Raw genomic sequence first — 25,132 nt, 5'->3', positions numbered from 1 at the left:
CAGTTTATATGTTTCCAAATGGTTTTGATGGAAACTGTTCTTTTTCCACAGTCCTACCACCACCACCACCACCACCCAGTCCACCACCTGGTCCCAGTGGCATATCCATGCTGCGTAAGTACAGTACACCACATTGTTTTCTACAGCACTGTATCTCTCTCCATTTTTTACCTTGTCAGTCTCTCTCTCTCCCTCTTTCTGTCTCTCCCTCCCTCTCCCCCTCTCTCTTTCTTTCTCCTTCTTTCTCCTCTCTTTTTCTCTCTCCCCCTCCCTCTCCCCCTCTCTCTCTCTTTCTCTCTCTTTTTCTCTCTCTCTCTCCCTCTCTGTCTTTCTCTCCCTTCCTCTCTGCCTCCCTTTCTTTCTCTTCCTCCCTCTCCCCCTCTCTCTCTCTCTTTTTCTCTCTCTCTCTCTCTCCCTCTGTCTTTCTCTCTCTCTTCCCCTCTCTCTCTTTCTTTCTCTCCCTCCCTTTCCCCCCTCTCTCTCTCTTACTCTCTCCCTCTGTCTATCAGTCTCTCCCTCTCCCCCACTATCACTTTCTTTTTCTCCCTCTGTCTGTGTTTGTTTTTGTTGTTATGGAGGCTCTGTTCAAGATTTATACAGTTTATTTGTTTCCAAATGGTTTTGATGGCAACTGTTCTTTTTCCACAATCCTACCACCCCCACCGCCACCACCACCACCCCACAGTCCACCACCTGGCCCCAGTGGCATCTCCATGCTGCATAAGTACAGTACCACATTGTTTTCTACAGCACTGTATCTCTCTCCTTTTTTTACCTTGTCAGTCTCTCTCTCTCTCTCTCCCTCTGTCTTTCTCTCCCTCCCTCTCCTCCTCTCTCTCTCTTTCTCTCTCTCCCCTTCCCTCTTCCACTCTCTCTTTCTCTCTCTTTTTCCCTCTCTCTTTCTCTCTCCTTCTCTGTCTTTCTCTCCCTCCCTCTACCCCTCTTTCTTTCCCTCCCTCCCTCCCTCCTCTCTCTCTCTCTCTCTCTCTCTCTTTTTCTCTCTCTCTTTCCCTCTGTCTTTCTCTCCCTCCATCTCCCCCTCCTCTCTCTTTCTTTCTCTCCCCCTCTCTCTCTCTCTTTCTCTTTTTCTCTCTCTCTTTCTCTCCCTCCCTCTCCCCCTCTCTCTTTCTTTCTCTCCCTCCCTCTCCCCCTCCCCCTCTCTTTCTTTCTCTACCTCCCTCTCCCCCCACTCTCTCTCTTTCTCTCTCCCTCTGTCTTTCTATCTCTACCTCCCCCTCTCTTTATTTTTCTCCCTCTGTCTGTATTTGTTTTTGTTGTTATGGAGGCTCTGTTCAAGATTTATACAGTTTATTTGTTTTTTCAAATGGTTTTGATAGAAACTGTTCTTTTTCCACAGTCCTACCACCACCACCACCACCCAGTCCACCACCTGGCCCCAGTGGCATCTCCAAGCTGCGTAAGTACAGTACACCACATTGTTTCCTACAGCACTGTATCGTATCTCCTTTTATTCACTTGTCAGTCTGTCTCTTTTTCTCTCTCTTACTTGTGTAACAGTAAGTAACATAATTTTTTTCAACAGCATCACCAACTGAAGGGCCCCAGCCCTTTCAAACATTTAAAAGGCGGCTTGCCGCCCTGAGTAAGTACCGTGCACTACTGTACTGTACATTGTGTTCTACTGTATTGCTCTCCTTTTTACAGTGTCTCTCTCTTCCTCCTGTACTCCAAAGACCCATCTCTAACCTTTTCTCCTTACACACTAATTCTTTCTGTACTTGTGTAACAGGAATATTGTTATTTTTCCCCCACAGTGCGGGAACATGGAAGGCCCTGGTCACGGCCCACCACCGCTCAGGAGCCTGATCCCGGGCCTCACAGGCCTCACAGGCCGTGTAAGTACTGTACCCTACACAACTGTACATTGTTTTCTACTGTACTGTACCGTATATCTCTCATTTTTTTAAATTTTCACAGTGTCTCTTTCTCTTTTGTACTACAAAGACGCATCTCCAACCTCTTCTTCCTTCCACACTTTGTGTTTTTATTTTTTAGAAAGGACATCACTGTAAAGGTGCCCATCCACTTGAAGATATGAAAACCACTGCACGATTACGACATTGTAATCATGCAGTCGTTTGTCAGTATGTGATGAGCATACTGTGAACAAGCAGTTGTTCAGTGCAGGGTCATCAATAATCTGCAAACATGCTTTGCACATACAGTAATAGTCATTCAATTGTGGGAGGTTATTGTACGGTATCTACTCCCCACCTAAAGTATCCCTCTGTCTGCCAGCCTGAAGCTTCAGTCAGTGTAATGTAGCAATGTTTAGACTGTACATTACTTTTCCTGCATTGTACTGTATTTTAATGTACAGTACTGTAGCCATTGTTTTGTTCATTTATGTACTGTCCAGTATTTTGTTAGGAGCTAGCCAAACCATGTACAGTAGCACTATACCGTATAAAGGTAAATACAGCACTGTTAATGTGAATATATATATTTTTTCCCAATACAGTCTTCCGTCAGGGAGACTCCGAAGGGAGCCAGGGACCACGCCTGACTCGAGGTACAGTAGAGTACAGTATTTACAGTAGTGTCAAGATTGTACAATATTGTAGATTAGTGTTGTAATGTAATACTGTACCCTTTTTTTTCTCCCCACAGAACAAATATTATTTTTTATGGGCCTGTATAGGCAGATGGGCCACTTTCTTTTGGATTTATTTTTTAATTTCTTGGTGACATTATTTGTTTATTTATGATTTTTATTAAAATTATTTTTACAGTACAACGTTTTCTGTCTTTTCTTGGTTCTGTGAATAAAGTACAGTATACTGTATTTTAATTTGATACTGTAGCAACAATACGGTAAGAAAATAAAGTACAGTAAGTCACCCATACAGTACTTTTATTAATTGCACAACACTCTTAAGGGGTGATTTCATAAAGCTTGGAGAGAGATAAAATTGGAGAAACAGTCAATACAGTAGCACCAACCAATTAGCTACTACAGTAACTGTCATTTTTAAAACACAGCTTGTAAAGTGACAGTTAGGATCTGATTGGTTGGTGCTGTTTATCTACAATTTTATCTCTGTCTAAGCTTTATCAAATAACCCCCTTAAGCTTTAACTAAATAAATACACGACAACAGTAAAAATAGGAAAAGAGGCCACAGGCAAATTTATTAATACAGATTTATACTGTGCATTAAATTATACATTACTGCAGGGTTTCCCAACCACAGTCCTCAAGGCACACTAACAGTCCATGTTTTAAGAAAAGCCATACTTGAGCCCAGGTGACTTAATTAGTACCTCACTTACTTTAATTGAATCATCTGTGCTTAAGCATGGATATCACTAATAACAGGACTGTTGGTGTGCCTTGAGGACCTCGGTTGGGAATCAGTGCAGTACTGTGCATACATTACTCAGGGCTGCAACTAGGGGGGTGTGGTTAGAGGTGCACATGCACCAGGTGCCGGAATGCAGGGGGTGAAAAAGGGATGACTCACGGTGGCTTGGGGGCTGGAGAGTCAGAAAACGGCCATCCAAAAATGGCCACCGGCAAGGAGGAGACAGATGTTAGAGGTCCTTACTGGACCTCTAGTGTCTGTTAGGCCAGCGCAAGTGCCAGGAGAAGATGCTGAAAGCTGGATCTTCTCCCATGAAACCCCCCGGCAACGAGCATGAAATCCCCCTGGCAACGAGCAGGTAATTATAAAGTAATTAGAAGCCTTACTGTGGGGCATACAATGTTGTCGGGCAAATATGTACAGTAAGTGGCACTTTTGTAATAGGCATTACAGTGTGCGGCATAATGTGTAATGGGCATTATTGTGTGTGGAATAATGTAAGTCACTATGCAAGGGACGTTTGACTAGTGCACTGCCTTATGGAGGAGCAAGAACAAAATCCAGGTACAGGAAGGGTGCTACAGTACCTTGCACCAGGTGACAGATATCCTAGTTTCAGCCCTGCTACTTTTTTGACTTTTTTTTTTTTTTACAAAGTCTTTATTCAACAACTGTATTACACTATGACATAATTAGTGCACTTCTAAGAGGGGTGTGGTGCCTGCTGCCGTGCAGGTGTACTTCCATAGCATGCGTCTCACCATCAGCCCATAAGTTGCTTAAGACAGTCCCCTAAAGGTACTGTAAACTCCGTAATTTAAAAAAAAAAAAAAAACAGTCAGAACACCCCAAAAATTCACTTTCATTTTGGGGGCGGAAGAAAAAATTTTTTGGGGAAAAAGTTAAACATGTAGGAGTAGAAGTTACTGTACTGTGTGTTGCCCATAGCAACCAATCAGATTCTACTTCTCATTTATCTACAGTAGCACCTTCTTGAAGATAATACATGGAATCTGATTGGTTGCTATGGGCAACATCACTTCTTAATAGAACTCCCATCTTAGTAAATTTACCCCATAATATATAAAATGTACTGAGTTTAGTAAGGGTTGGATAACAATACTAAACAAAAGTAGCCAAGAATTAAAAAAAAAAAAGCGCTACATGGGTATACCGTAGATCTGGGCATGCGCCTGAGATACGATGACGTACAGTATTGTAGGACACACTCAAGCCAGGTGCAGCCTTGGTATTGCAGGCGGCTGTAGTGTAATGGTAAATAATCAAACCAATACATTACATCGCTTGTATAACCCTTTTGCGGGTTCGGAACTTGAAAGGTTACACTTTTTATTTTTTATTATTATTACACAGTCAAGGTTACACTTTTTAGTCATAAAGTACTGTGGCATAGAAATACCAGAATTTCTGGATAATGTATTAGTGAAGATTTAAAACAAAATAAAATTACCGTATACAGTATATATTTTAAAGGTCTCGAACCAGCGGGACAAGAAAATGGTAGATGCAGTAGGGCTAGGCATTAGCCCCCTAGACTACTGCATCTACTATACTGTACGGTAGATCCTAGAGTCGTGGAATCTCTACAATGTCTACCGTAAGTCCGGGACAGGGTCGACAGTATTGTACTTACTATAATACAGACAACTGGGCATGCGCAGTGCTATGAGACGCAATACGCCACAGTGTAGCACGCAACTACAGTAGCAATGCGGTATACAGTATGGCATACCGTATGGAGCAACAAACTACAGTACTGTAGCTGGGCACATCTACAGTACATACAGTATAATATATTGAGTTTTGTAAGGGTTGGATAACAATACTGAACTACAGTACTATAGTGAACATTTAAAAAAATAAATAAATTATCAAGGTCTCGAACAGAAGGAGAGAAGTGTAAGCAAGACGGATCACCTAACCCCTTGCTCACAAGTCTCTCCTAGTAAGAATTGCATCTGTCCTCTACAGTACTTTATGTGACATCTACAGTACCCTACGATGAAGTACTCAGGTGTCTGTAGCGTAGAGGTAAGAAATTGAACTTCTACATTGCAGACGTCTGTACAACCCTGGTTCGAAACCTGGAAGATTAAACTTTTTTTTAATTTTTTTTATCATTATTAGACAGTCAAGGTTACACTTTTTATTTTTAATATTATTATTACACAGGCAGTGTGTAATACGGAGATCCCACTTTCACTGTGTGTGAATCATGACCCGCTACTGTATGATCTTCCATACTGTACGCCATGGCATAGCGCTACAAGGGTATGGCTATGGCGCAGCACCACTGGAAATGCATTGCAACCCCGTCACTGGCCATGCGCCAGAGATCCTATTTGTACCGTAACCCCTCAGAACTGGCTATAAGTCACCACAGCGCCAACTGTGAAGACATTGATGCAATTTTGCGGTTTAAACGCAGAGTCAGTTTGTAATGCAGAAACCTCACTCTCAAACAGAGTCAACTATCAGTTACTGAACTCATTAAATCGCTAAAGTTTCCAAGTCTGGGACAGCATCGACATTGACGCAAGTTTGCGCTCTAGAGCACAGTCAGTTTGTAATACAGAGACTTCCCTCCCAAACAAAGTCCAATACTGTAGCACTTTCTGAAGTCATGAAATGAGTATTGTGTATACTGTAAGTCTTGGACAGTGCAGAATGGCACAAGTGTGAAAATTCAACAGTACTGTAGCAATACAGACAACTGGGCATGCGCCATGGCATAGCGCTACTTGGTTTATGGCTTGGCTCCACTGGGCATGCGGCACACATTCCATTGTCATTGTAACCCCTCCACTGGGCATGCGCTGACATTGATGCAATTTTGCGGTTTAAACGCAGAGTCAGTTTGTAATACAGAGCCCACTCTCTTTAACAGAGACCACTAACAGTTGATGGTCATAAAAAATCACTATAATGTCCAAGTCTGGGTCAGCGCCGGCATTGACGCAAGTTTGCGTTCTAAGGTACAGTACTGTATGTACAGTAATAAAAAATCCAAATTTCGCTGTTTGACTCCGAAGCACTGGGCATGGACTCCACATGTACTGTATTGAATACTGAATATTTTAAGTGAAGATTTTAAAAATAATAAAAAAAACATTTTCAAGGTCTCAAACCCACGGAACAAGAAGAGGGGAGAAGCAGTGAGACTAGGCATTAGACCGTTAGGCCACACACTTCACCCATTACTAGAGTTCTGTAGTTTGTAAAGTAATGCAACCACTACAATGTCTAAGTCTAGGACAGTGCCGACAGTATTTACATTTGCGCAAGTACTGTATGATTTCAACCGCACAGTCAGTGGGTAATACAGAGCTTTATGATTTCAAACTTTATTAGACATTCTTCTACCGCTTTATTATACCGTACATTCCTGATTCCATGTGGAAAATGCTGTAATACTGTATAGTGTACCGAATCACCGCTTCTGTCAACCAATCATCAGGCGGTGATACAGAACATACCGTACGGTACATTGGAGATCACACGCATGCGCTATGTAGTTTAGGAAAAGTGACACCTGGTGGGCAAAATGTTGTATTACACGTAATGAAATCAGACGCATGCGCTATGTAGTTTAGGAAAAGTGACATCTGGTGGGCAAAAAGTTGTATTACACGTAATTACTTTTTTCATTACTAAACTTTCTTTGTGGCGTGACTCGTGGCGTGGTGTGTGGCGTGCCATGCGTGGCGTGAGAGATCCCTAATTGCCAAGGTTCTGCTACAGACAATTATTTTTTAGTTATTAAGCTAGCAATGTATTTGCCCTGTCTTCCTTAGCCCAACTACTGTGTATCAGGATCTTGTTTAAAAAATATCATCTTGAGTGAACACCAGGAGCCCGGTCAGGAGGGAGACCTACAGTAGGGGTAAATTTACTAAAATGGGAGTTCTATTTAAGAAGTTGCCTAAAGCAACCAATCAGATTCTACTTCTCATTTATCTAGCACCTTCTAGAAGATAATACCTGGAATCTTATTGGTTGCTATGGGCAACATCACCCACAAACGGCACTTCCTGTCAATCACTCTGCGATGGATCTGCGTAGTCCTTGTGATCGCAGTCCCAATCGTAATGGCTTGTACGCGCACGCACACTGCGATGCACAAGCATGCACAGTACACAACAATCGGACGATTGCGTACATATTAGCAACTTTACTCCTTGCCTTGCCTGAAGGCCCTGTATTAATATGGCTGCTCCCTTATGCTTACCCTGCAGTTGATGATTGGGGCTAACTTTTTGAAAGTAATCTAGGAGCTTGACTATATCAGTTTTTGCTGCTTGAAATATTGTATGGCTATTTTACACTTGGTAACTGGGTTAAGGCTACTTGCATTAAGAGTGACTAGAAGTATACTTTCTTACTTCTAAATAGTAGAATGGTTGTAATCCGTGTACCAATAGGTGTCTCTTTGTACGTGAGTAGAACACATATCTGTACTGCAGGTCTGCAGTAACCTGGGGCCAAATGTAATAGGGTGAGAGTTTAGAAAATGTGAGAGAAAACTCTCAAATTTTTAAACTCAGCCAATGTAATAAAGTCACAGAACATACAAACTTGCATGTTTTTCAGACTCAAAAAACTCTCAAGATATCAACTCTCTTCCAGGTGTTTCCTGATTTGAAAATGCATAGTAATGGGAGTACGCATGCATGTATTAGGGGTAAATTTACTAAGATTCGAGATGGTCCCGATTTTCAAAGTGATTTATCTCGCTGGAATTCGCCAACATTCGGGTGATTTAATCCCTTTTATTTTACCAAATTTACCAACAGGCGATTTGAGGCTAAATGAGTTGGCCGATGGTGAAGCAGAATGAGATATCTCTCCCGAGTAACTCGTTTTGCAGGAGATTACTCACCTGAGATTGCATGTTTTCTTTCTGCAAATCTGTCCTGAGCTAGCAGCCAGCACATATCAGTGAGATATGTGCTAGCTGCTTGTGTGTTAAGCCTTGTAAAAAATAGATAAATGTTTTTTTTTTTTAAATGACGTGAGGTCCCCCCCCAAAACACTAACCAGCCCCGGGCTTGCCAGCCTGTCCTGGTTCTTAACATTACAGGGAAAAAAATGTGTAGGGTTCCACTGTAATGTAAGAACCAGCACAAGGCAGCAGGGACAGAGCTGGTTTTAAATATATGGAGAAAAAAAATGAAGTGAGGTCCCCCGTATATTTAAAACCATCCCTGGACCCTTTCTAATGGGGGACTGATGCCACATCCAGGGGTGCCCTTTCACCGGGCCCTCCAGCCGAAGCACCAGCCCTGACCGTTAGTCTGCCCAGGCCAGCGATCCCTGGTGAGTTGGTAACCCTCCCCAATAAAGGGGTCACCTGTCCAGGGCACCCCTGGCCTAGGCTATTAGCCCGGGGCTATCCCCGCCACCCCTGCGTGGTGGGTGGCGGGTTGATAGTGTTAGGTGTAGTGTAAAAATTAGAGATGTGCACCGACCCTCGTGTTTTGGTTTTGGATCTCCCCTGGTTTTGGATCTGAATCTGGTTTTGGATTTTTTTCCTTGGTGTTTTGTTTTGTATCTGGATTTTTTTCTTAAAAAATCAAAAAACAGCTAAAATCACATAAAATGTGCCTTTTTTTGTTCCTACAGTATTAATAACCTCAATAACATTTATTCCCACTCATTTCCAGTCAATTTTGGTTACCTCACAGCTCACAATATTGATTTTTTTCATCTAGTTAAAGGGACAAAAGGTTGCATCCAGCTTGCTGGCTCAAAACTGATTGATATTATTATTAATAGAGTTGAGGACTGTGCAGACGATGGTTGGGATACCATTGAGGATTGAAGGCATGGGCCTTCATAGAGGACAAGGAAGTTGATGGCCTTGCATTATCATGATGACTGCTGGCGGCAGCTACAACATGTGGTTCTTGGCCTTGCTCTCCTGTCATATGACAGCCCTCCATATTTTCTGTGGTCTTAAAGCAGTGTCACAAGCACCAATAGTGTAGCCAAGGGGCGGTTACAAAACTCACACACGTGCAGTCGTGCGCACACAGAAAAAAAATATACAAAAGACACTATTATATTTTTTTCGGGTCCAGAACTTGGGCCCAGAGCACAGATTTATCACAACTGGAGTCGGGCAGCACTAGCTTACGTTGCCGACTTGCTAGATCTTGTGTGGCTAAGGCTAACACGCACAGACGCACAGACAATTATTAGAAAAAAAGACAATTGATTTTCATTTTTTTATGCTCCAGAACTTGGGCCCAGAGCACAGATGATCACGACTGGAGTCGGGCAGAACTAGCTTGCAACTTGCATTGCTGGCTGGATCTTGTGTGGTACTGCGGTTAAGCCTAACATGTACGCACACACACACACAAAAATATAAAAGAAACTTTGATTGATTTTTTTTTTTAGCACGACTGGAGTCAGGCAGCACTAGGTTGCAACTTGTGTTGCTGGCTGGATCTTGTGCGGTACTGCGGTTAAGCCTAACACACACACACAGAAAAATATAAAAGACACTTTGATTGATTTTTTTTCAACTATATATATATATATTTTATTTTTTTTAGTCCAGAACTTGGGCCCAGATGGACACAGCACCAGCCCAGCTGTATCTACAGTTCTGCACCAGCCCATATGGACACAGCAGACATGAAAAACACCAGCCCAGGACACAGCAGACAGCCCAGATGGATCAGCAACAGCCCAGATGGATACAGCAGTCACCACAGTGACTGCTGTCACAGCCACCAGCCCAGAATGGATCAGCAGTCACCAGCCCAGGACACAGCAGACAGCACCAGCACCTCTCCCAGCCCTACACTACCCATCCTTCCTGATCAGTCTCCACAGCTGGAGTGAAATGGCGTCTGTCGCGTTGGCCCTTATATACTACATTGATCATAGAGACGAATGCTCGCGAATAGTGAGATTTCATGTCTATGGTTTTGCCTCGATTTGAGAGATCTTAGTAAGGCGGGAACATCCAAGCCTGCTTGGATCCGACTCGGTTCTGCTAAATTCGGGTGGGTTTGGATCTCTGGAAACCGAACCCGCTCATCTCTAGTAAAAATTACTTTACGTTGACATGGAGACATGAACATCTGGAAACAGGTGAGTATGTGTAAGTGTGTTTATGGATGCAATAAAGCTTTATTTTCACGGTGTGTTGTGTGTTTATTAACCATTTCTTTACAGGTGAACTAAAGGTACCAATGGGCCCTTAATGCCCTGCATGCTGGTACTTGTGGTTCTCCAAGTACTAGCAAATGGGGGAAGCTTACTGGCACCTGTAGTTCTACTGTAAAGACAATGATGAAATATCTAAGTTTTACAGTACACCTTAAACTATCAACCAGCCACCCACCACCCCTTTATTGGGAGAGGTCACCAACTCCCCAGGGATCCCTGACCTGGCCTAACTAATGGTCAGAGCTGATGCTGCAGCTGGGGGGCCTGGTGAAAGGGTACCCCTGGCTGTGGCATCAGTCCCCCGTTAGAAAGGATCAAGGGCTGGTTTTAAATATACGGGGGACCTCACATCATTTTTTTTTCTCCATATATTTAAAACCAGCTCTGTCCCTGCTGCCTTGTACTGGTTCTTACATTACAGTGGAACCCTACACATTTTTTTCCCTGTAATGTTAAGAACCAGGACTGGCTGGCAAGCCCGGGGTTGGTTAGTGTTTTGGGTGGGACCTCATATAATTAAAAAAAACAAACAAACCCTATTTTAACCATTTATGTAACACCCCGATAAGGGTTGATGATATTAAAATGAACCTCTATATACCCCTGCCTGTACCTTCTAAAATCCTTCCTATAAACCTCTAAGGATGACGCTAATTTGCGTACGCAGTCATACAGTAAATAAAGCCTTAGACCTGGAATCTGTGGTTCCAAAGCACAAGTGTTATTGAAGTAAAAGTTCATACAGTTACACGCAATTGATCCAGACACAATTTAGGCACAAAAGGAATTATACAAATTCAAGTATAGTATACAAATTTATACCCCCCAGAATAGACATGACAATAGAGAAGTTTGCTGCTGATGTCATTGGTTCCCAGGGGAGAAGCATCTGTTACAAAGCATTTAACAGGCTGATTCAAATAGACTCTCCCTGCCTCTAACAGCTGGGTGTCTTTCCCTTCCCGCCCCCTGTAACATCCTAACAGTTGTTCATGAAATATACATTTTGTTGCTTGTAGCCTCTGCGATCCATAACTCGAGAATGCATGATGCGACCTCCCCACCAATAACACCGGAATACTATAAAAAGAGTATGCATCAGTACAAAACCAAACATGACTTGTTTAGCATGTATAAAACCTTAGTTATCAAATATCTTTATTTCACAGCGTTTATATTAACTGAATAAACTTAAATCTTATATCTTAAAGCTAATGGAACCTTGTAAGTGAATATGTAATGTGTGAGTGTACGGGGATTGATATGAAGATGCTAGTTAACTGGGGACAGATGCATGCGCATTTAGCTACTAAACTGTATTTTCATTCGGGGTCTTAAGCATAATGGCCTTCATTCAGAGGCGGCCGTACGGTCTACGACCGCACGGCCACCTTGATGTTTGTCAAGTGCGCATGCGCACAAGGGAGCCGGCTCCTTCGTGCAAATGTGTGAGACCCACTACAACCGACAGCGCCGGTCGTAGCGGGTCTCTTTCCAGAGGGGACGAGCTGCCGATGTTAGGGTCGCTGGTATCATCGGTGACATAGGTGCAACATTTTACTCCAAATTGGGTGGCTAACATTACGCAATACCCTCCAGTAACAGCAGTAAAATAATTCAACACTAGCCTGTGTTGCACCAGTTCTTTCTTGTACACTTGCAATTCTCTCCCTGTATACCTGAATGTGTCATCGTACATCTCGGTGATATTATCTATCAATTTAGCAAGTTCCTGAATATATCTAAAATTTAATGTACCCCGAGCAATTCTGGTGGGATCCAGTGCGACTAAAACTTGAAAGCCGGTTGTCTCACAAATTAACTGAGTGGCTTTATGCACATCACTAGGTATCATGTTTCTTCTGCCTCTGTGTTCATATTGCGTGTGAAGATATGATGATGGTATGTTTTTTCTATGTATACCAAGCATTTCAACATGTGTGAGGGTCATAACTTCTGGAAGTATTCTTCCCAAATAACATAACAATTACAATACTAAAATTGGTCAGCCACTCCCCTGATTGGCATTGCACTCCTCCTGACTCCACTCCATCAGCTCTGCCATCAGCTCACATTTCCTTTATCAGTCCTCCATCACAGACTCTGGGTATCCCCAAACAGATCATCACGACAGAAACTCTGTCAGAACTAGGATGACCACAGCACACCACTCCATTGCTGGAAGCACTGATCTACACATTTCTTTAGCTCAGATATCTCACTGTCACCTTTTTAATCCTTCCGGCACAAGCTTGCAATCGACAGGTCCACGTTACCGGCCTTGTCTCCGCCTTGTATCTCCACCAGTTGGTTAACCTCCCTATAGTGAGTGGAATGGACCCACGTATCTTCCTCGGCCACCCTTTGTGGATGTTGTATCGTCAGATACGGACCTTTCCACCGATCAGTCAAACAACCTGAGCTAAAAAAAATTTGGATCATAACAAATTCCCAAGATTTGACATCATGACAGTTTGCATTAAATATGTTAGTTAATAACACTTTCAATTTCTGTTATTCACATTCATCTTCGTGAGACCCTGTACAGTAACCTCATTATCATATTTTCACATGAGGCTGCCTGTTTGAACAGTATCTCAAAGGGGGGCAAATAAAGGAAAAGACAGTCTGGGATAATCTTAGTGTTGTTACCCATTACCTTACAAATTGGAAACGTCACCTGTAAAATAAGTCCCCCTATCATTTTTAATAATTCTAGGGATATAGTATCTGCATACAGGTTCCTGCAATTAAATTTTGTTATTAATAGCTACTGCTCTAAATAATGCCTGAGCCACTGGGTTGGATAATATTCCGAGTAGTGGCTGCCGTTTATCCTTATCAACCTTGTGTCCTGTGAGTGGGAGACAAAGCACAACAGTTTAATATCATTTAAACATGACCTGAATACAACAATAAATCGTCCACATTCTACACTAGAACAGATCCATCGGCAGGTTGAAAAGATTGTAAACAGTCATATAAGGCCTGGGAGAAGATACTGGGGTTACCTATGAACCCATGGGAAACTCGTGTTCCTGTGTGGTGTTCTTCACTTTGCAGTTCTTACTTACGTGTCCTACTTGGTGACAGTTAAAACATTTTTTTTGAACGGGTTGAACGAAAGGATTGTTGTGGGAGTTGAGCAAGAGGAAAAGATGGTGGGTATGGGTAAGGATGTGAAGGATAAGGGTATGGTGGGAGGTATGAAGTTTGTGGGTCGTATGAGACCTGTGGTTGTGTATGATATGTGGGGTAGAGATGTGTTTGCTGTGGTGTGGGATTGGTGAGGACGTGTAATTGTTTAGGTGCAGGTGTGTAGGTTGGCTGTGATGTTATTGTCATTCCTTTCAGAGCTTCAATACTGACAGCGATTAGTTTTTCACTCTGGGTCTCTCTCTCTTCTTGGAGATATTTTTATCATGTTCGATGGCGGTTTCTATGAGGGTATCTATTGTGAGTCCCCGCCAGCCAGGCTGTGAGGTCTGAACCCGGGTTTTTTGAACTCTCCTTCAGACTGTCCACGAGTATCGTGACTATCATTCCCCTGTGGTTAGTGCTATCTTTAATATCCTCTATCCCAGTGTACTGGGTGATAGCATGCAGAGCCCGATCGCAATAATCTTCTGCAGTTTCACTCTCCTTCTGCTTAATGGTGAAAATTTTGTTCCAGTTAACTACTACTGAAAAATATATACCCAATTGAGTTACAATGCGGGAAATGTTACCTTGGTTTACTTGGTCTGGTAAGGGAATGTCACTATCCCAATACACAATCCGTGATAAATTTTGTCACATCAGTATTGCGTGGCAGACAGGCCCTTAACACCACACGCCAATCTTTATTAGTGGGTTCATGTGAACTACCCAAATTTCTCAAAAATCTTTGACATTTGGCTAATTCCTTTTTGGGATCGGGGAATTTAGTTCTGCTCTTGTCCGAGGACAATGCATTACTACTTCCCTCGTGGGCACTGTACCATTCACATCTGCATTTCCATTTGGAACAGTTATTGTCCGAATGGGATGCAGACCGGTAGCGCTGCTACCTTTGACCTGATTACCTGGCTGGGGGTTTAGTCTGCTGCTGCTGCATATGGTATGAACAACTTCCTCTATGGGTGCAGAGGGAATTAACACTTCCCTTGCTGTTACCGATGGAGATGGCGGCACCACTCGTGATTGTGGTGATGCAGCATCTATCATTTGTACAGCATGAGAAATGGCAGACATTACAATAGGCTCATCATCCACATCAGGAACATTTTCTTTACAGTTGCTTAAGAGAGGGTACAAGTTGCTTGTTACATTTTTATGGGTATTTTTGGTAACTGTACTTGCACCTCCATCCACATAAGGTGGGGGAGGTGAGTGTGAACTGCTGGCAATACTGTCCACGACGCTACTTTGCCGCATGGGTGCGCCATTTTGCGGCTCGCCCGTATTGCAATTCAGCGTCGTGGATGTATTTTCTGACAATGTGCTCACAACTCTAGTTTGCATCGTTTGCACATTCTTAAGCCACGCATCCCCTTCATGCTGCCACAGTTTTAAACATTCAAAATATTTAACCTTTTTCTCTTGGGAGCGCATCAAACTGATGTGATCCCGGACATTATTTAATACATCCTTATCAAAACTACCAATTCTGGGAAACGGTCTAACACTCTTCATCGTCATTTTAAACCATACATCACAATACCTTATTGCATAAGTACCGTACTTAGAATGCATAATACGACGGGCCGATCCAATCGGAGCTTTCATTAGCAGCACATCATTGTCTAACATCTTCTACTGTTTGCATGGCTCCCATTCTGAGACAAAATCCTACGCTTTTCAATAAAGATTTAAACTGGTGAAAGACAATCAAGATACTTTCACTTACCTGTGGACGATTTAAGACGGCGGCGCCCACACACTTGGATAAGATTTGAAAAAGGCAACTTCCACACCCGGATAAGATTTAGTAAGGCAACTTCCACACCTATGAGAGTTTATATGTCGGCTACTCTCACGCACCTCTCTATAACAAAGACAACATGTACACCTGCTACTGTGTATAGAACGGTAAAGCTACTTACCGAGCGGCTAGACTAACCCTTGCACCTAGTCCTTAAGGATCATACGATACCCTTAACTTTGTCCAACAAATATTCACTGTTACACACTTTTTCCTGCGCAGAAAAATACACGTTAACCCAGATATTGGTAATAATTAAAATATGTAAACCTCAACGGCTTTGTTCAAACACATGGCAGCACAACCGGAAGTACGTATACGCTATTGTGTGACCAGCCACATAAAAAAATAATGCGACTACCACACAACCGTATAATGACTCTTTAACTGCGTATGCAAAAAGTGCGTCTTTTCTGTGCGCAAAACTGCGACTCAGCCGCATACTCAATACTGCGGCACCCCTTTAAATGCTAGGTTCTATCAACAAAGGAAAATAAACTTTTTCCTTTCTTGTCCCTGGATTCTAGTCAGCTTCCTTTGCTCACACGAAAACGGATAGCGATTTTTCAGCACAAAGCGGTTGCAGGAAAACCCTGCATGTGGCCACTCCACCCTTTGCTGAGATATCGATAGCCGTATGTGCCGTGTGAATAGGTAAGTGACTTCACTCGATGAGCCCCCATCTGATGATATTAAAATGAACGTCTATATACCCCTGCCTGTACCTTCTAAAATCCTTCCTATAAACCTCTAAGGATGACGCTAATTTGCGTATGCAGTCAAACAGTAAAGACTTAGACCTGGAATCTGTGGTTCCAAAGCACAAGTGTTATTCAAGTAAAAGTTCAGACAATTACACGCAATTGATCCAGACACAATTTAGGCACAAAAGGAATTATACAGACCCAAGTACAGTATACATATGCAGCGCTTCCGATACCAGATGTTAGGCATCAGCAAGAAACCCCTCAGTCAGCATTCAGCAAGAAGACTAAAGACCCAGTGTTGGAGCACACATATTTATACCCCCCCAGAATAGACAGGACAATAGAGAAGTTTGCTGCTGATGTCATTGGTTCCCAGGGGAGAAGCATCTGTTACAAAGCATTTAACAGGCTGATTCAAATAGACTCTCCCTGCCTCTAACAGCTGGGTGTCTTTCCCTTCCCGCCCCCTGTAACATCCTAACAGTTGTTCATGAAATATACATTTTGTTGCTTGTAGCCTCTGCGATCCATAACTCGAGAATGCATGATGCGACCTGCCCACCGATAACACCGGAATACTGTAAAAAGAGTACGTATCAGTACAAAACCAAACACGACTTGTTTAGCATGTATAAAACCTTAGTTATCAAATATCTTTATTTCACAGCATTTATATTAACTGAATAAACTTAAATCTTATATCTTAAAGCTAATGGAACCTTGTAAGTGAATATGTAATGTGTGAGTGTACGGGGTTTCGATATGAAGACGCTAGTTAACTGGGGACATTTAGCTACTAAACGGTATTTTCATTCGGCGTCTTAAGCATAATGTGTGCATGTAAAATGGTGAAAGATGCAATCGCATGATGCTAATAATTGTGCATTCGCTACTGGGCGTCATGTTAGCAGCTCAATTGTGCGTAATATGCGGTGTTTATGCATGAGATTCCATCTATGATGGACTTAACATATTTATATATATATACACATACATACACACACATATCATTCCTCAGTCACAGTTTCAGACTGCAATGCAAATGTGATCTCCAGCTATGAAACTGAACCATCCTGTCTGGGTATGAAACTAAAACCTGTTTGGATTCAGACAAATCCAATTGTGTAGATCAATGCCTGGATTATATTACAATTGCCAACAGGGATTCCCAATTTGTATGTAAAACACTTACAGTTTCTGGTACATTGTCTATTCTATTTAGATTATCAAAAACATCGCCATCTGTTCTTAGCTCGTGAGTTGTAACTTAAAGTGACGCTGGTCGCAAAATGGCATCTTGCAGATTCTTGTTTCTAAAATGGAGTCTAGCTGCCATTCGCAAGATGGCGTCGCGCACGCTTCATTTTTAAACTGATCTTGTCTCGGCCAATTATCCAGCTTTGACAGGGTCTACTGTACTAAGTGTGGTGTTATGTTAGGGGTGTTGGAGTGCTTCCTTACCAAATACTCTGTCTCTGGATCACCTTAGCTCTTCCAGAATGTTACCCAATAGATACAGGCAATAATGGCAATAGGATGTTGTATTTATTCAACAAGATCAATTCAATATGGTGACAACTTCTACATAAGCAATGCAAAACAACAATGTACAATGCAATGTATCTCTTACACTTTAAGACAGAAAACACACCGGTATCCGGAACTTTTAATTATAACTGGAACTCTGAAATCTCAGATCCGAATACTAGAAGGGTTAATCAATAGATATGCAAACAGGCAAATATCAACATGCAATGTCAGTACTAGATAAAATATAACTCTATTATTTTGTGCACAAACAAACAAGAGTTTCTCGTCACTCATGCATGCAAGTGAGTGACTAGTTGTTGAAATGTTTGCAAATGGTGCCTGGGTTGAAGGAGAATGTTGGTGGATAAATTGAGGCGTACTCTTTTAATGCAATATCCTGCACTGATACTTTTTCTATAGCGGTAAAGGTTACTTGTCACAGGTATAAATATTCACAAGTTAATCCTCTCTGCCTTCTCTTGCTGGATAGTATTAGGTAACTTGCCTGAATACAATGCGGAAGGTAACAATATCCCTTTAAATGTAACTATATTATATCTTCTGCAATGTATCTGAATAGCAGGCTAATGAAATTAGCATTGAAGTGACTCCTGCATTTCTTTCTCTATATTTTGGCTACTTGACTGAATCAGCAGGGTTGATGCAGATGTATGGGCTCTTAGTGAAGGGATATATGGCTAACAGTTTACACCTTTATTATCTGCAGTTATTTCAGTAAAACTCTATTAGGGGTATTCAATATGGGAGCGAAAACATCGTTTTTGCGTTAATATCGCACCTATGACGTCATTATCGCAGGTTTTAGTTTTACACCGTATTCAATTTCAAAGACTTTTTGCAGGTTCGAAAAGTCTTTGATAAAAAACGGGGATAACTTTTCACCATTGAATAGGTGTCGAAAAAAAGTGCAGAATTGGGGTTTAGGGGTGCAGGCTTAAAAAAAATAGCCTGCACCCCTGGGAATGACATTTAAAAAAGAACTGTGTCAAAAAAAGTTTTAAAAAAAAATAGGGACACCCCAAAAAATGAATTTAAAAATTGGGGTAAAAAAAAAAAGAAGGGAAAAAATTCTTTAACAACAGGGAAATAGGTTCAGGGCTATTCTGCAAGTATGCGGCAGGTGTTTTCTAGAATAGATTTATAGCGGCAGGTGCACAATTGCAGAATTTTTAAAAACTTACTTTAGGGACATCAAAATATGCTAGTACCCATTTTCATGTACCCCAAATTTGATGGGACCACTTAAAAAAACAAAAAAAAATAACCTAAGTGCTCTTCTGCATCATTTCTTCAATGTCGGGAAAAAACACCTCCTGCGGCTATTTAAATCCCTGACTTTCATTTAAAGGCTAGAACGGGGGTACCCATAGTGATCCCCCATGTTTTTACAACTTTAGGGGGGTCCTACAAATTTTTTAAGGAAAAATTCGTAACTTTACGCAAATCCAACTTCGCAGGCTCCCGTTTTTGTTAATTTCATATTGAATACGGGGATAAGCGGGCGCGCGCCCGATACTTTAACGCAGGTAAAAGCTTTGACAGCAAAGTTTACGTTTCATATTGAATACCCCTCTATGTGTCCAAAAGGCTGCATTTTAGTATCTGCACCCTGCAATGAGTTAAGGAGGGATATCTCCTTGGTGCAGAGTTATACAGAGTCTCAACTGACTACTTCTTTATTGGGGTGCTGTAAGTCCTCTCAAAACTGGCTGGTGTCCATCCCTGAACTCCCTATCAGAAGGGTGTAATCTGAGAGAAAGAGGGTCTTTGATACTCACTGTCCAGCAAAGAGGGGTTGGATCCTCCCGATCTGCACAAGCCCCTGGCTGCTGACATCACTCCTGGCCAGGACGCACCACAGGCAATGGAGAGTGTCTTGGTTACACTGTAGCTGCCCCGCAAACACCTCCGTGGTGACTCTGACAGGAGCTCCAGCTTACAGGCTTTCAGTGTCAAGCTTCTCCTTACAGGTATCTTTGGACTCTCCTCCTCCTAAGCTCCCGGCTGTCACTCACCAGCCCTGGGGGCGGATTCTGGGCGGTCCCGCCGATGACACTGCTTCCTCCAGGGATCTGGCAGCTTCCTCTCAGCTCCGGCTCAGAGCACTCCCTCCCCACTAGCTGTGGCTCCGCCCATCACCATCCACTCGCCTCAGGTAACAGCTACCCAGCGGCCCCTGCGGCAGTCTCTTTTATACTAGCGGTCGCATGTGGGCTCCTTCCCGATCACCGCTCGCGCCGCTCTGCCCCTCTGTACTGTAGGTCACTATGAGGACAGTTCCCCCTTTGCAGTGGCTGCAGTGTCCTGTCCCTTGCACGTGCCCCTATAGTTTCTAAGTCCAGTGAGGGCAGCCTGCTGTAATGTCCTCTCTCTGGGGGTGGGGGGTGACACATGAATCCATCAAGCAAAGCAGCATACATATTTATATATATATATATATATATATAATATATATATATATATATATATATATATATGGAAGGGGCTGTGTGATTGGGAAACTATACCCTAACAGCCAAGCCTTATATACTGGGGTATCACATTAACAGAAAGAAACATACACAAATCACAATGTATTGCTAGATAACCTACTGTATATCCAGGACATTGACTCATAGACTATTGCCCCATACTGATACCAACGGTCCTGGTCCATCCATAGGTATCTACATTTACCCACACCAGCGCACCCCACTCCAAATAATAGCATATAAGGGCACTGTTACCCTACTTTTTATAAATGAATATATATCAAGCATATTGGTTTAAACACATCTGTGCAGTATACTTATTTAATTTTTACCACATTCAGGACCTCATTCAGAGTCGGTCGTTGCGGCCGCACGGTTGTAAGGGAAAAGGAGCCGGATATGCAAATGATGCACTCGCAAGTTGCGTCCTTAAGATCGGATCGTTAGCTGGCCGACCAAGGGGAGGATGCGGCCGTAAGACAAAAAATACGCCCCCTTCTCGTACGCATTACACGTCATCTCCGGCCATATAAGGATTAATTGAGACCATCGGTAACCATCGGAACTGGTCATAGAGCTTAAGGTTGACCATACCCTCTCTTAAGCACTACGATCAGGTCAGTGTACAAACCACCCATGTCACGTGTGCCATGACGCTACTTTGTTAATTATGCACTCCCATAAAATGCCGTTCGCATAATTAGGCACGTCTGTGTTCGGATCTCCACTCCCCCGTTTTCAAGCACCTTCCCCTGTTACCACCCACAAACGCCTCATTCTGTCACTCAAACTACTGACCTGGCTGTGTTCAAGGATAGAGAAATTTCTGATCGCAGCAGCTAGTTTGCACATGCGCATTGCGAACTTTACGTATGCGCAGTTTAGCGAACATCGGTGGCGTACGACCGTGCGGCCGCAACGACCGACTCTGAATTAGGTCCTCAGTGTAGCGCTGACCCAGTGTAGCGCTGATCCATACCCATATCTACGCATCCTACTCCAATTAACAATACATTATTATTATTATTATCCCTTATTTATATGGCGCCACAAGTGTTCCGCAGCGCCTTACATACAGTAGTACATAGAACTAATAGGTGAACAAGAAACAAGTAACTTACAGTACATTACAGTGCAGGACAAGGACACGATTTATATACATTGCTGAAATAGTGACTCACAATAAGCTGCCGGGAGTTGGCAGTCCCGTGTTAGGTGCCCTATGGGGAGTAGAGCGTAGAAGAAAATGTAAAGAGAAGCACATGAGGGAAGCAGTATCTTACATTCTAAGGGAATTGTGACCCTATTATGCATAAATACAAACAAAAACATCAAGCATATTGTTCAAAACACTTGGCGTAGTACATTTATTTTATTTTTTACTGCATTCAGTGTAGCGCTGACCTAATCAAATTATTACAAATCGCAATGATTTGTGTATGTTTCTGACCATCTCGCAGCTCAGGGGGTTGAGTTGGAAAAGTGATTTTGACAGAGAGTTTGCTCCTATCTCACCCGAGCTTGTCATCCCGATTTTTGGTAAATTTGAGAGATGTATGGTTTAAGTGAAAAGTATTTCCGATTTGGCCCGATGGTGATAAGATTCGAGATTGCTGTCTCAGCCGAGTTTCACGAGTGAGATGAGAGAAATCTTTCTCTAACTCACCCGACTTTGCCTTTAGTAAATTTGCAAGCAGGGAAAATACAATAAATCACCTGAGATGGTCATCTCGACCTATCTCGATTCTTAGTAAATTTACCCCTTAGTGTGAGTTTTACTGCTAAACTCTCACATTTTCTAAACTCTCACTCTATTACATTTGGCCCTTAGTGTCTTGCAGCTTATTAGTATAAGATGTAAAAGCACATGTTCGATAAAATAGCAGGAACAGGGTTGTGGAAGGGGTAAGAGCATAAAGCTAGCCACACATCTAAAGATTATCTGTCCAACTAGCCAACTAGTAGATTGGTTGGAATGAAAATCTGGTAAGGAATACAATCGGCAATTTGCTTCCAAATGCTGGAAAGTGGAGCAAATTGCTGATCATCAGTTACTCCCATACGTTACCAGATTTTCATTTCAACCAATAAACAAGTTGGCTGGTTGGATATAAGTTGGTCTAGTGTGTGGCCAGCTTTAGTCAAGAAGTTTGATAACAATCCATAAAATAAAAATAAAATCACTCTACACCTTTCAACAACAGGAACATCCATGTATATTGGGTACCTTGTATTATGTAGAAATAGTCATGTAATTACCATGGTCAGTGATTCCTTGGGCATTGTGTGTCAGAGACAAGAACCTTGGCACTTCATCCATATGCTCGTAATTGGTGCCCACAGCCATTGTGGCACTCATTGACTAACCTCCTTGCTATACTTCACAGTACAATAGTTGCCCAGTTCTGTGGTAGAGGTTTCTGGGAATGATTTGGGGAAAGCAATATAAGAGCCTGGTTGACACTGGCACCCGTTTCAATGGGCCAATAGGTATTATTTATACTTGCCTACTCTTCCGAGACTGTCAGGAGCCTCCCGAAAAATCGGGTACCTCTCCCAACACCCCGCAAGAGGAGGCAAGTCTCCTGCATCATCCATGACCCCCTGACACCGCATGTAAAAGTGGGCGGTTCGGGAGACGATGACACGATTCACGCTAAATCGCATCATCGTAGCCCAGTCCCCTGCTTTGTAATGCCGGTAATATCGGCAGTATAAAGCGGAGGGCAGCGATGACGTGAATATGCGGGCACGCCACCCGCTCCGCCCATTACAGCCGCCCGCACCCTCCCTGCTGGACCGACCTGGCAGCCCCCTCCTGGAAGGGGCTGCCAGAAAGTTGGTATGTATGGTATTATTATTATTATTAATAATAATATCATCATCCTTTATATACAGTCAGGTGCATAAATATTGGGACATTGACAGAATTTTCATGTTTTGGCCTCTATTCACCACCACAATGGCTTTGAATGACACAAACAAGATTTGCTTTAACTGCAGACTTTCAGATTTAATTTGAGGGTAATTACATCCAAATCGGGTGAACGGTGTAGGAATTACAACAGTTTCAATATGTGGCTCCCACTTTTTCAGGGGCCAAAAGTAATGGGACTATCAACTCAAAAGCTATTTCATGGACAGGTGTGGGCTATTCCCTCATTATTTCATTATCAATTAAGCAGGTAAAAGGTCTGGAGTTGATTCTAGGTGTGACATTTGCATTTGGAATCAGTTGCTGTCAACTCTCAATATGAGATCCAAAGAGCTGTCACTATCAGTGAAGCAAGCCATCATTAGGCTGAAAAATCAAAACAAACCCATCAGAGAGATAGCAAAAACATTAGGTGTGGCCAAATCAACTGTTTGGAACATTCTTAAAAAGAAAGAACGCACCGGAGAGCTCAGCAACACCAAAAGACCCGAAAGACCACAGAAAACAACTGTGGTGGATGACAAAATAATTATTTCCCTGATGAAGATAAACCCCTCCACAACAGTTGGCCAAATCAAGAACACTCTCCAGGAGGTAGATGTATATGTGTCAAAGTCAACAATCAAGAGAAGACTTCACAAGAGTGAATATAGAGGGTTCACCACAAGATGCAAACCATTGGTGAGCCACAAAAACAGGAAGACCAGATTAGAGTTTGCCAAACAACATCTAAAAAAGCCATTACAGTTCTGGAACAACATCCTATTGACAGGTGAGACAAAGATCAACTTGTACCAGAGTGATGGGAAGAGAGGAGAAGGAAAGGAACTGCTCATGATCCAAAACATACCACCTCATCAGTGAAGCATGGTGGTGGTAGTATCATGGCGTGGGCATGTATGGCTGCCAATGGAACTGGTTGCCTTGTATTTATTGATAATGTGACTGCTGACAAAAGCAGCAGAATGAATTCTGAAGTGTTTTGGGCAATATTATATGCTCATATTCAGTCAAATGCTTCAGAACTCATTGGACAGCGCTTCACAGTGCACGAAGCATACTGCAAAAGCAACCAAAGAGTTTTGTAAGGCTAAAAAGTGGAATGTTATGCAATGGCCAACTCAATCCCCTGACCTGAATCCGCATGCATTTCACTAGATGAATACAAAACTGAAGGTAAAATGCCCTAAGAACAAGCTGGAACTGAAGACATTTGCAGTAGAGGCCTGGCAGAGCATCACCAGGGGTGAAACCCAGCGTCTGTTGATGTCTATGCGTTCCAGACTTCAGGCTGTAATTGTCTGCAAAGGATTTGCAACAAAGTATTAAAAAGTGAAAGTTAGATTTAGGATTGTTTAGTTTGTCCCATTACTTTTGGCCCCTTAAAACCTTAAAAAGTGGGAGGCACATATAGAAACCGTTGTAATTCCTACACCATACACCTGATTTGGATGTAATTACCCTCAAATTAAATCTGAAAGTCTGCAGTTAAATTACATCTTGTTTGTTTCATTTCAAAGCCATTGTGGTGGTGAATAGATGACAAAATATGAAAATTCTGTCAATGTCCCAATATTTATGGACCTGACTGTACATGGTGCCACATGGCATCCACAGTGTCTTACAAAGTACATAAACAGTACGAACAAAACAAAGGCCCTCATTCAGAGCCGTACGCTCTGAGCAGAGCGCACGCTCTGAATGAGGGCCGCCCTCCATAAAAATGGAGCGTCCTCCTGGACGCTCGTATAGCTGTGGGTCACCACCCACAGCCTATACGAGCGTGCAGTTTGATGGCCGCGATGGTCTTGACCATCGTGACCATTGAAACTGCGAGCCGGAGCCTGCGGTTGAGGTTTTCAACCGCAAGCCCCGGAGTGATTTTGGCTCTATCAGAGCCAAAATCACTCCCACTGACATCACTAGTGATGTCAGTGGGCTGGCTTCTGACGGGAGGCAGTCCCATGGGAACACCAC

This window comes from Taudactylus pleione, unplaced genomic scaffold (assembly GCF_031769625.1).
Source record: "Taudactylus pleione unplaced genomic scaffold, aTauple2 ptg000198l, whole genome shotgun sequence".
NCBI classification, from domain to species: Eukaryota; Metazoa; Chordata; class Amphibia; order Anura; family Myobatrachidae; genus Taudactylus; species Taudactylus pleione.
This window is presented reverse-complemented; position numbering follows the sequence as displayed.